The sequence below is a fragment of the Artemia franciscana genome, chromosome 6 (assembly GCF_032884065.1).
Source record: "Artemia franciscana chromosome 6, ASM3288406v1, whole genome shotgun sequence".
Lineage (NCBI taxonomy): Eukaryota > Metazoa > Arthropoda > Branchiopoda > Anostraca > Artemiidae > Artemia > Artemia franciscana.
Window position 1 is genome coordinate 32,426,468 of NC_088868.1, and position 14,262 is coordinate 32,440,729.

The following is a 14,262-nucleotide window of genomic DNA, read 5'->3' on the forward strand; positions in this document are numbered from 1 at the left end:
TTTCTCAATTAAGAATCCGAAACAGAGATGAACTGAATATGACCCACACGAAAATATTTTTGCTACCGAGTGACGTCAAATCCGGCTCCTCTCGGAACCCAACTAAAGTGCCTGTGCATTCTGTGACATTGTATGAAAATCAATGTTCTCATAATAATTAAGGCGCGTATTTACCATTGTTTATCAGCTATAATCAAAGAAATGTTAGGAAGGTTAGATCACGTCTTACAGATCAAAAATTGTGTTTTGATAACCAAGCTATGGCAAACAAGAAGTAGGATACCATTGAATGGGAAGGGTACAGGCCATGAGAAAAGATTCAAAAGAAGCAAACCAAAATGAAATTCTACCCCTTAGGCTTTATCTAATGGAAAGACAATACTGGATGCAAGTGTTAAAATCAATTTGTATTCTGAATCAATCAAGCAATAAAGATGGCGCTGGGAAATGTAAAACGAGATAGCGTCAAACAGTTCACTTTCTACTGCCAAAGGTGCTTCATTTACGATATCTTTGAAAAAACATAATTGTCTTTGTTAAAATATCTTTTCTATCTTTGAAAAACAATTCTTCCGGAAAACAAGAAAGAAAAAAATTGATTTGTCTTTATTTCTTTGTCGAAACATTTCAGAATATCTTTGTCAATGCATCAAAGTTGTCAATTAGCATTTTGATGGTTGCAATAAATGCTGCTTTAAAGGGGGCTGATTTTTTAAAGCACCAGAAAAATTTCATAGCTCAAGGGAGGGGATTTGGAATCTTTATAACATTCAATAGACGTCAGCCGCTTTGGAGTTTTTTTTTCGAAATTTTATTCCTCCTCATTTGTCTATAAGCTGAACACATATTCCCTCCTCGGTTAACCCCGACAGCCCTACTGGATATTAATGAAAATGTCTACACCTAATTTTGCCCAGAATATGTTTTGTACTAAATAAACTATCCAAAACTTTTTGTTGTGTGTGCACTTATAAGAATTTAATCACCAGTTGATTTAGCATGTGATCCATTCTTCTGCAAAATAAATAAAACTAAATAAAATAAATAAATAAAAAAATAAATAAAATAAATAAATAAGCAAAATAAATAAAACTAAATAAAACTCTTAAAACGAATGAGCTGGACCTTTCCCAGCATTAAAACCATCACACATTTAAAGGGAAGTCACTTAAAGAAAAAACTGAGTTTACAAAACAGACTTACTCAGACAAGTGGTAAAGAAAATCAAACACAAGTAATTATTATCAAAGTAGTAGAAATGTTGCTCGCAAAACTCAAGGTAGTTGTCAGTTGTACCCTGTATATAGTTACGTAAGAAAGAAATTATTATGTCGAACCAAATACTGTTTACACTCCTTACCCTAATCCTTGTCCTGCCTTGCATTGCGACGGATAATAAAGTTGGGCTTCCTAAATGGAGCTCTGGTTCGTTCCTCACTATTGCAAGGAAAATTTGAGACAAACAATTTACCATTGTGCAGGCACTTACTATTAAGTGAGGGCAAAGACCTCCTTAAGCAATAGGTCAATCTTTTTTACCCAGAATTACGCTAAAGCTATGCTAAGTTCTAACAAAAGATGGAAATCATGTCAAGCAAAAGCGATGTCGTAGGCTCTTAAACCAAAATATTCTTAAGTCTCCCAAGGAAATTTTCCTGCCTAAAAAAGGAAGTGTTTTAATAGGGAATATGTATTTTAAATACATATCCAAAAGATTTTCAATTTATCATTTCCTCAAATGAATAGACAAGGAAATATTATTTAAGGTTTATGTCCCCTGTGGAAGTTTTAGTATGCTGTTTTTCTGCCCTCCTAGGGCTTTAATATACCAACGAACAGCTTAGATTCAACAGCGTAGATTCAGTTCTATCCATTTACCACATTACATTTTTGAGATTAGATGTAAAGGCTTTTTAGATTTAGAAAATTTAGAAAATTAGTTGAAAATCGTCAAAAAAGGACAATTTTCCTATTTTTGAAGAAAGTTTAGATCCTTCTCTAAGAAAAAGTAAGTAAATTCAAAATTCTGGCTCGGTGAAAGGAAAAAATAAAAACAGAAAAAGTCTAAGTTAAATCATAATTCTGGCTTGGTGAATGGATAGTTCGGAGACTTTTTATTGCAAAAATATAAGTACTTGGTACGTTTAGCACAATTTACAGCTGAAGGCTTGTTGCAAATTCGCTTGTTTTAGAAGGAGCATATACCTTAAGCTTATATCTTAATATACCTTAATACTATAAGCCCGATTTTGCATGTCGAGCAAACCTATTCTTCAACTCGAACCCGAAAATAGATCGAATATTTTCCCGTATAAAGTCATTTATCCCATCAATTGGATGTCATGTCTGGCTGTCCCTATTCCAAGGCAAAATTCGACATCAGACAGAACCTACTATTACCATATCAAATAATTCACTTCTATTCAGCTTCCAATTCACCTGACTCGGAATTAGGCCAATCAGTTTTTATATGAGAAGCAGACAATACATAACTGATTTTAGAAGATATCTAACGATGGTAAACTCATCTAAGACTGCATTACGGCGAAGTGTGAGTTGTAATGCAAGAAGTATGTTTTTGTTTTTGTTTTTTTACTAACGAGGCATAATAACATTGTACAATAGTGAGTAATAAAAATACTAACAGAAATACATAACAGGAAATTCTTTTTAGCTTTTTCTGAATTTTTCTTATCCTTAAATTTGGGCACTTGGACACAGCCTCTTTCAGCAGTAGACTATTCAACTTATATTCTATACTACAATATAATATATTCTATAATATTATAATATAATATTATAGAATATAATCTATAATAAGAAAATAAAGCTAACGACAACATAAAAAAAAATAAAGCATGCTGCAGAATTTTGCACACTAATAGTAATATGCAATCAACTAAATACAAAAAAATAAATAAATAATAAACCAAGAGTCATGAGAGGAAATAAGCACAAGAAAGGGATAATAGAGGCATATCCCAGCCTCGTCAAGTATTTGTATTTTCTATTTAATATCGACTATCTATTCATTTTTATGTAGAAAAAGCAGAAAACTTATTAAAATTCAAAGAAATAAAAATTAGTTAGGATTAAGCACAATCAAAACAAAAAAGAAATTTGAGTAAGAACTGAGTTAAGATACACATCTAACACAAAGACTTACCTATCCTTCAATAATTCCTAAGAAAAAAAAATCGATTATTTTAGCTTAAAAAATGAACAGAGCCCTGTACACAGTTGCTAAAATAAATCTATATCAATCAGAAAAAGGTGGTCAGTTAAAATTGCAGGCCACACCAAGCTAAAATAAAATTACCGAAATTAGAAGCATTTCCTTAAAAAATTTTCAAGTTCTAAACTTTGTACCTATTTAAACGTTATTTAAACGCTTTTAAACCCTAATTTTAACCTTATTTAAACGCTTTGTACTATTTAAACTTTGTACCTACTTGTACGCTATTTAAAGGAGAAGAGAAAAAGAATATACAAGAATTAAGATTGAAAACAAAAGCTGCATGAACCCCTTTCAAGGGAGAAGGGGGCTCGAATGGTTTCCCCTAAGTCCAGCCTAAATACTCTTATGCTTAGGCCGATTCTTTATTTCTATCGTCGGAATAGTCTTAAGGGGAACCTTTATTCTAATATGTTCACGTTGACTGATTGATCGATATAAATAGGCGGATATTTTTATCATATTTCCCCCCTATATTTCAGGATTTTACAATTTCTTTCAAAATTTTAACCATTTTCTGAATAATTATGTGGGGTAGAATCTGATTTTTATAAAACATAAGGAGCCGAAGAAAAATATTTTGATTATTTAGAAATAATTCGTCAGAAGTAACATTCATCTTCTTCCCCGAAGGCTCGACTGTTATTTGTGATTCTCGCCTCGACAAATTTATGATTCTCGCCTGAGAATAGTAGAAGGGACTCTGCTCTATGATCAATTTGCCCTTTTACTTTGAAAGTAGACATAAATTGATCTGGATTTTCGATTTGGGCTCCAAACGACGTCATTTGGAAACATGAGTTATATTTTCTGATTTGTGATAAAAAAAACGCTTAGATTCTGACGTAGTTCCAGTAAGGAAAGTCTTCAATGGCTCTGGTGGTGCAGCCAATAGAGGAAGTTTAACTTTTCCTGAGGCGCAACACATTCCCATTGTTTCACCATTGAATTTCAAGGCCTTGCAATAGGGACAAATTTAAGACATAGTCCCGATTTGAACACATCTACTCAAGCTATAGTCATCGACTGGGCTGCACCTGAATGCCAGGCGATAACTTTCAAGTTGCTCTGATTCCTCGGCACGCTTTCTTTTCTTACTTTCTATATCAGCAGCAAGCCTGATTTCTTGCTGTTCTTGTGATTCCTCGGCACGCCTTCTTTTTTCACTTTCTCTTTTAGCAGCAAGTCTGGTTTCATGTTGCTCTGGTAGTTCCTCGGCATGTCTTCTTTTTCAGTTTCTCTTTTAGCAGCAAGTCTGGTTTCGCACGAAGCGCCCCCACCAACTAGGTGTTGGGGTGGCGCAAAGCGCCACCCCAACAGCTAGTCTATGTATAAAAATAAGTTGTTTGTGTGTTATGTCTGTTACACTATGTCTGTTACGCCAGATTATATCTTCTATATAAAATAAAGAAGAAAAAGAAAACAAACTAAAATGTAAAAACTGGGAATTGCATAAATATTTCGAAATATTTTGACAATAGACTAAAGTAATTCGAAAACCTTAAAGCAGATACTTAAAATTTTAAGGTTTATTATAAATTGTTGAGCTTTAGCAAGCTTGGCACGTAAAGAGGAATTTTTAGTATAGATCTTAAAATGACAGAAGAAACAGCCGAGGAAGCTGCTCAAATAGTTAATTCAAAGAAAAATTTTAGTATAAATCCTACAATGGCAGAAGAAACAGCCGAGGATTCTGCTCAAAGGGTTAATGCCAAAAGGCTTGCGGCTAAAGAACGCAAAACCGCGCAGTTAGATGAAAATCCACCTGGACAGCGAGAGTCAAAACGTATCAAAACTGAAAATGATAGCGATGATGATTGGGTTTGGGATTTTGACTCTGATAAGGTCATCAATGCCTACCAGATTTTAGTTAAAAAAAAAAAGGTCCGGCGATATGTATTTCATAGTGACGCTGAAAACTAAAGAAGAAAAAGAAAACTGAAAAAAGAAGAATGGTAAAAAACTAAAAAAAAACTAAAAAGAAAAAACTAAAAAAAAAAAAAAAAAGAAAAAACGTAAAAAGAAAAAAACGTAAAAAAAATAAAAAAGGTAAAAAACTAAAAAGAAAAAAAAGAAAAAAAGCTAAGAAACTAAAAAAAGAAAAAACTAAAAAAAACTGGGAGTTGCACAAATATTTCAATATATTTTGACAATAGATTAAAGTAATTCGAAAACCTTAAAACAGATACCCAAATTTTGAGGTTTATTATGAAATGTTGGAGCTTTAGCATGCTTGGCACGTAAAGATTTTTCCAAGTGTCAATGTTAGAATGAACATTGACAAACTGAAGAAAACAAATCAATAAAAAGAAGAAACTAAAAAAAAGAAAAACTAAAAAAAAAAATTAAGAAAAGAAAAAACTAAAAAAGAAAAAAAAACTGTATCTGTATATATAAAAATAAGTTGTATATATGCATGTTTGTTTGTTTGTGGGTTTGCATTTGACGTCATTATAAGTATATAAGGCTTTGTATATGACGTCATTATAAGATGACACTACAGATCGGGACACCGGGACACAGGGAATGTCAATGACGACCGGGACACATTAAAAGTATTTCAGAAAATCGTTCAAAGACAAATTTTTAATTGTAAGAAGATCGTGGACGGAAAAATGTTTAATTGTAAAATGACTGAAGAACCTACAATGGCAAAAGCCGAGGAAGCTGCTCAAAGAGTCTATGCCAAAAAACTTGCGGCTGATAGAGAAAGTAAGAAAAGAAAGCGTGCCGAGGAATCACAAGAACAGCAAGAAAACAGGCTTGCGGCTGATAGAGAAAGTAAGAAAAGAAAGCGTGCCGAGGAATCACAAGAATAGCAAGAAAACAGGCTTGCGACTGATAGAGAAAGTAAGAAAAGAAAGCGTGCCGAGGAATCACAAGAACAGCAAGAAAACAGGCTTGCGGCTGAAGAAGGCAAAACCGCACAGTTAGATGAAAATCCGCCTGGACAGCGAGAGTCAAAACATATCAAAACTGAAAATGATAGCGATGATGATTGGGTTTGGGATTTTGACTTGGATAAGGTCATCAATGCCTACCAGATTTTAGTTAAAAAACACAATTGTTCGGCGATATGTATTTCATAGTGACGCTGATAAAAAAGAAGAAAAAGAAAACTGAAAAAGAAAAAAGGTAAAAAACTAAAAAAAACTAAAAAGAAAAAACACTCAAAGAGGAATTACAGACGGGAACACAAATGACGACCGGGACAGAGGGAATATAAATGACGACCGGGAGACTCAAAGAGAAATTACAGACTGGGATACCAGGACACAAATGACAACCGGGACACAGGGAATATAAATGACGACCAGGACACAGGTATTTAAGAAAATCGTTCAAAGACAAATTTTTAATTGTAAGAAGATCGTTGAAAGAGAAATTTTTAATTGTAAAATGACTGAAGAACCTACAATGGCAACAGCCGAGGAAGCTGCTCAAAGAATCTATACCAAAAGACTTGCGGCTGATAGAGAAAGTAAGAAAAGAAAGCGAGGAATAACAAGAACAGCATGAAAACAGGCTTGCGGCTAAAGAACACAAAACCGCACAGTTAGATGAAAATCCACCTGGACAGCGAGAGTCAAAACATATCAAAACTGAAAATGATAGCGATGATGATTGGGTTTGGGATTTTGACTTGGATAAGGTCATCAATGCCTACCAGATTTCAAATGACGACCAGGACACAGGGAATATAAATGACGACCAGGACACAGGGACACAACTACAACGGGGACGCCGGGGGCACAGGGGGATATATAAATGACGACGGGGACACAGGGAATGTTCGATTAGCAATCACCATCAACAAAGCTCAAGGGCAATCGTTAGAAAAATGCGGTATAGGTCTGAATACGGATTGTTTTCCCATGGACAATTATTATGTTGCATGTTCAAGAGTTGGTAAACCTGACAATCTATTTATATGGACAGACAATGTGACAGCAAAGAATGTTGTATATTCGCAAGTTTTACGTAGTTAAAAATATATATATATATATATATATATATATATATATATATATATATATATATATATATATATATATATATATATATATATATATATATATATATATATATATATATATATGTGTGTGTGTGTATTACTAGCTCCCACCTGTGAATATAGAAAGATATATATATATATATATATATATATATATATATATATATATATATATATATATATATATATATATATATATATATATATATACTAGCTGTTGGGGTGGCGCTTCGCGCCACCCCAACGCCTAGTTGGTGGGGCGCTTCGCGCCCCCCCGGGCGCGTAAGTCGTTACGCGCCATATTAGTTACGCGCCATTGTAGTTGTGTCCTTGTGTCCCACCTGTGAATAGAGATATATATATATATATATATATATATATATATATATATATATATATATATATATATATATATATATATATATATATATATATATATATATATGTTTTTAACTACGTAAAACGTGCGAACATACAACATTCTTCGCTGTCCCATTGTCTGTGCATATAAATAGATTGTCAGGTTTACTGACTCTTGAACATGCAACATATAATTGTCCATGGGAAAAACAATCCGTATTCAGATCTATTCCTCATTATCCTAAAGATGTGTCCCTGTGTCCCGGTCGTCATTTATATTCCCTGTATCCCGGTCGTCATTTGTGTCCCGGTGTCCCAGTTTGTAATATCTCTCTGAGTGTCCCGGTCGTCATTTATATTCCCTGTGTCCCGGTGTCCCGGTCTGTAATTTCTATTCGAACATTCCGTGTCCCGTCGTCATTTATATATCCCGCCTGTGCCCCCGGCGTCCCCGTTGTAGTTGTGTCCCTATGTCCCGGTCGTCATTTATATTCCCTGTGTCCTGGTCGTGATTTGTGTCCGGGTGGCCCAGTCTGTAATTTCTCTTTGAGGTTCCCGGTCGTCATTTATATTCCCTGTGTCCCGGTCGTCATTTGTGTCCCGGTGTCCCGGTCTGTAATTTCTATTCGAACAATCCCTGTGTCCCGGTCGTCATTTATATATCCCGCCTGTGCCCCCGGCGTCCCCGTTGTAGTTGTATCCCTGTGTCCCGGTCGTCATTTATATTCCCTGTGTCCTGGTCGTGATTTGTGTCCGGGTGTCCCAGTCTGTAATTTCTCTTTGAGGTTCCCGGTTGTCATTTATATTCCCTGTGTCCCGGTCGTTATTTGTGTCCCGGTGTCCCGGTATGTAATTTCATCAGTTGACAAACATGACATCAGTCGTTGTCATTTATATTCCCTGTGTCCCGGTCGTCATTTGTGTCCCGGTGCTTTGTTGATGGTGATTGCTAATCGAACATTCCTTGTGTCCCGGTCGCTTTTTTTCGTTTTTTCTTTTTAGTTTTTTTTGTAGTTTTTATCTTTTTTATTTTTTTTTTATTTTTATGTATATTTTTTTAGTTTTCTTTTTCTCTTTTATATTTCAGTTTTTTTCCTTTTTTTTAGTTTTTTTTCTTTTTTAGTTTTTAGTTTTTTTCAGTTTTTACCTTTTTTTTAGTTTTGTTATTTTTTTTTAGTTTTTTAGCTTTTTAGTTTTTTTATTAGTTTTTAGTTTTTTTGTAGTTTTTGCCTTTTTTAGTTTTTTCAGTTTTTTTTAGTTTTTAGTTTTTTACCTTTTTTTTAGTTTTTTTAGTTTTTTAGCTTTTTAGTTTTTTTTTTCTTTTTAGTTTTTTTTGTAGTTTTTACCTTTTTTAGTTTTTTTTTCTTCTTTTGTATTAGTGTGAAATAATTCAAGCGTCATATGCGGACAAACACGACGTCACTCGACAGACAGACAGACGACTCTTGAACATGCAACATAAAATTGTCCATGGAAAAACAATCCGTATTCAGATCTATACCTGATTATTCTAATGATTGCCCTTGAGCTTTGTTGATGGTGATTGCTAATCGAACATTCCCTGTGTCCCCGTCTTCATTTATATATCCCCCTGTGCCCCCCGGCGTCCCCGTTGTAGTTGTGTCCCTGTGTCCTGGTCGTCATTTATATTCCCTGTGTCCCAGTCGTCATTTGAATCTCGTAGGCATTGATGACCTTATCCAAGTCAAAATCATTTATATATCCCCCTGTACCCCCGGCGTCCCCGTTGTAGTTGTGTCCCAGTATCCCGGTCGTCATTGTGTCCCAGTCTGTAATTTCTCTTTGAGCGTCCCAGTCGTCTTTTATATTCCCTGTGTCCCGGTCGTCATTTGTGTCCCGGTGTCCCGGTCTATAATTTATCTTGAGTGTCCCAGTCTGTAATTTCTCTTGAGTATCCCGGTCGTCATTTATATTCCTGTGTCCCGGTTTTAATTTTCTTTTTCTCCTTCATTTTTCAGTTTTTTTCCTTTTTTAGTTCTTTTTCTTTTTCAGTTTTTAGTTTTTTTAGTTTCTTTTTATAGTTTAATTTTTTTGTAGTTTTTACCTTTTTTTAGTTTTTTTTTCTTTTTAGTATTTAGTTTTTTACCTTTTTTTAGTTTTTTAGCATTTTCTTTTTAGTTTTTATGGCACTTGGTATTAACCAAGTGACATATAGCAGTCGCCAATTCTGTCGGTCTGTCGGTCCCGGTTTGCTACTTTAGGCACTTCCAGGTAAGCTAGGACGATGAAATTTGGCAAGCGTATCAGGGACCGGACCAGATTAAATTAGAAATAGTCGTTTTCCCGATTTGACCATCTGGGGGGGGGGGGAGTGGGGGCCCGGTTAATTCGCAAAAAATAGAAAAAATGAAGTATTTTTAACTTATCAGCGGGTGATTGGATCTTAATGAAATTTGATGTTTGGAATGATATTGTTTCTCAGAGCTCTTATTTTAAATCCCGACCGGATCTGATGACATTGGGGGGGAGTTGGAGGGGGGAAACCTAACGTCCCGGTTTTTCTACTTTAGGCACTTCCAGGTAAGCTAGGACGATGAAATTTGGCAAGCGTATCAGGGACCGGACCAGATTAAATTGGAAATAGTCGTTTTCCCGATTTGACCATCTGGGGGGGGGGGGAGTGGGGGCCGGTTAATTCGGAAACAATTGAAAAAATGAAGTATTTTTAACTTATGAGCGGGTGATTGGATCTTAATGAAATTTGATGTTTGGAATGATATTGTGTCTCAGAGCTCTTATTTTAAATCCCGACTGGGTCTGATGACATTGGGGGGAGTTGGAGGGGGGAAACCTAAAATCTTGGAAAAATAAATCTTGGGAAAATAAGCGCAAGTCCCAGATACATGATTGACATAATCGGAACTGATTTGCTCTCTTTGGGGTAGTTGGGGGGGGGAGTAATTCTTAAGAATTAGAAAAATGAGATATTTTCAACTTACGAACGGGTTATCGGATCTCAATGAAATTTGATGTTTAGAAGGATATCGTGTCTTAGAGCTCTTATTTTAAATCCCGACCGGATCTGGTGATGAGGGCGGGGAGTTCGGAGGGGGAAACCTAAAACTTGGAAAACACTTAGAGTGGAGGGATCGGGATGAAACATGGTGGGAAAAATAAACACAAGTCTTAGATAGATGATTGACATAAACGGAACGGATCCACTCTCTTTTGGGTAGTTGGGGGGGGGGGGGGGTATTTCTGAAAAAAAAAAAAAATGAGGTATTTTTAACTTACGAACGGGTGATCGGATCTCAATGAAATTTGATATTTAGAAGGATATCGTGGCTCAGAGCTCTTATTTACAACCCGACCGAATCTGGTGAAATTGGGGGGGGGGGGGGGAGTTGAGAGGGAGAAACCTAAAAATTGGAAAACACTTAGAGTGGAGGGATCGGGATTAAACTTGGTGGAAAAAAACACGAGTCCTAGATACATGATTGACATAACCAGAACGGATCTGCTCTCTTTGGGGTAGTTGGGGGGGGGGGGGGGTTAATTCTGAAAAATTAGAAAAAATGAGGTATTTTTAACTTACGAACGGGTGATTGGATCTCCATGAATTTGATTTTTAGAAGGATATCGTGTCTCAAAGCTCTTATTTTAAATCCTGACCGGATCTGGTGACATTGGGGGAAGTTTGGGGTGGGGAAACCTAAAATGATGGGAAAACGCTTAGATTGGAGGGATTGGGATGAAACTTGGTTGGAAAAATAAGCAGAAGTCTTGCATACGTGATTACCATAATGGAAAGGATCCACTCAATTGCGGGGGGGGGGGGGTAATTCTGAAAAATAAGAAAAATGACGTATTTTTAACTTACGAAGGAGTGATCGGATCTTCATGAAACTTCTTATTTAGAAGGACCTCGTAACTCCGATATCTTATTTTAAATCTCACCGGATCAAGCGTAATTGGGGGGGGGGGCAGTTGGGGGGACCGGAAATCTTAAAAAATACTTAAAGCGGTGAGATCAGGATGAAACTGGATGGGAAGAGTAGAAACCTGTCTAAGATACGTGACTGACATAACTGGACCGGATCTGCTCTCTTTGGTGGAATGGGGGGGGGGGGGGGGGTAATATTGAAAATTGAGGTATTTGTAACTTACGAAAGGGTGACCAGATCTTAATGAAAATTTGATATTTAGAAGGATCTTGTGCTTTAAAGTTCTAATTTCAAATTCCGACCAGATCTCTTTGACATTCGGGGGAGTTGGGAGGGGGGAACCGGAAATTCTTGGAAAACATGAAAAATTGGAGTATTTATATCTTACGAATAGATGATCGGATCGTAATGAAATTTGATTTTTAGAAGGAATTCATGTCTCAGAGCTCTTATTTCAAATCTCGACCAGATCTTTTGACATTGTGGGGATTTGAAGGTGGAAATCTTGGAAAAACACTTGGAGTGTAGGAATCGGATGAAGCTTGGTGGATAGAACAAACCAAATGTCCTTGATACGTGATTGATAGAATCGTACTGGATTCGCTCTCTTTGGGGGAGTTGGGGGGAGGGTTCAGTGATTGGCGAGTTCGGTGCTTCTGGACGTGCTAGGGCGATGAAAATTGGTTGGCGTGTCAGGGAGCTGCACAATTTGACTTGATAAAGTCGTTTTCCCAGATTCGACCATCTGGGGGGTCAAAGGGAGAGGAAAAATTAGAAAAAATTAGGTATTTATAACTTACGAGTGGGAGATCGGATCTTAATGAATTTTGATATTTAGAAGGACTTTGTGACTCAGAGCTCTTATTTTAAATCTTGACCGGCATTAAGCCTCTTATTTTCCTTTTTAAATCAATCTATTGATTCATAGAATTTTGTTAGAGCTCATAACATATGATCTCTTGGCTCTTAGCTCTTCTCGCTTCGTCACAAGTGCCATATGAGCTCTGAGCTCTTGTTTTTGTAGTTTTTACCTTTTTTAGTTTTTTTTCTTCTTTTGTATTTACCTTTTTTAGTTTTTTTTCTTCTTTTGTATTAATGCTAAAGCCAAGGTTCGAACCTGTAAACCTCTCGGACCTGGAACATAACGCTTTACCAACTCAGCTACTTCGGCTTGAATAGATACGTCAGTTGACAAACCTGACGTCAGTCGACACTCAAACATGACGTCAGTAGACAGACACACAGACAAACAACTTATTATATATATATATATATATAGACTATATATATATATATATATATATATCTATATATATAAAAATAAGTTGTCTGTCTGTCCGTGGGTCTGTGGATCTGTGGATCAGGTGACGTCATGTTTCGGCTGACGTCATGAAATTAGTTGCCGTCATTTTTGCTTTGAAGGTGACGTCATTCAAGTTATATAAGACATATGTTCGCGTAGAAATCTATTAATGTTTAAGTTTACAATGACTGATGAAGATGCTCAAAGAGTCTATGCCAAAAAACTTGCTGCTGATAGAGAAAGTCAGAAAACGAAAGCGTGCCGAGGAACTACCAGAGCAACGCGAAAGCAGACTTGCTGCTAAAAGAGAAAGTGAAAAAAGAAGCGTGCCGAGGAATCAAAAGACCAGCAGGGAAACAGGCTTGAGGCTGATAGAGAAAGAAAGAACAGAAAGCATGCCGAGGAACTACCAGAGCAACGCAGAAGCAGACTTGCTGTTAAAAGAGAAAGTGAAAAAAAGAAGGCGTGCCAAGGAATCAAAAGACCAGCAGGGAAACAGGCTTGAGGCTGATAGAGAAAGAAAGAACAGAAAGCATGCCGAGGAACTACCAGAGCAACGCAGAAGCAGACTGCTGCTAAAAGAGAATGTGAAAAAAGAAGGCGTGCCGAGGATTTACAAGAACAGCAAGAAATCAGGCTTGCTGCTGATAGAGAAAGTAAGAAAAGAAAGCGTGCCGAGGAATCACAAGAACAGCAAGAAATCAGGCTTGCTGCTGATAGAGAAAGTAAGAAAAGAAAGCGTGCCGAGGAATTACAAGAACAGCAAGAAATCAGGCTTGCTGCTGATAGAGAAAGTAAGAAAAGAAAGCGTGCCGAGGAATCAGAGCAATCTGAAAGTTATCGCCTGGCATTCAGGTACAACCCAGTCGATGATTATAGCTTGAGTAGATGTGTTCAAATCGGGACAATGTCTAAAATTTGTCCCTATTGCAAGGCCTTGAAATTCAATGGTGAAACAATGGGAATGTGTTGCGCCTCAGGAAAAGTTAAACTTCCTCTATTGGCTGCACCACCAGAGCCATTGAAGACTTTCCTTACTGGAACTACGTCAGAATCTAAGCGTTTTTTGTCAAAAATCAGACAATACAACTCATGTTTCCAAATGACGTCGTTTGGAGCCCAAATCGAAAATCCAGATCAATTTATGTCTACTTTCAAAGTAAAAGGGCAAATTTATCAATAAAGCAGGGTCCCTTCTACCATTCTCAGGCGAGAATCATAATTTTTACAATTGTACTTCATCAGTGATAGAAATTCTGAATTGAATGCACGTTGCGAAATTTCTCCCAACGTTGAAAGGACAATCGTTTCCCAATTGGCAACATCTTTTCCACGAAAATAATAAGTTAGTGCGTCTGTTCAAAACAGCCATCGATTTGATGCCTACTGATACTCATAAAATTGTTATTTCCGCTGACAAAACGCCTCCTGGCCAACATGTGCG

At 36.5% G+C, this 14,262-nt stretch overlaps 1 protein-coding gene across 1 annotated transcript in view; it reads right to left on the reverse strand.

Annotated features, from left to right (window-relative positions):
* Nucleotides 1-14,262, reverse strand: part of LOC136028546 (uncharacterized oxidoreductase YjmC-like) — a 584,142-nt gene that overhangs the window by 19,621 nt on the left and 550,259 nt on the right. The window lies entirely within an intron of this gene.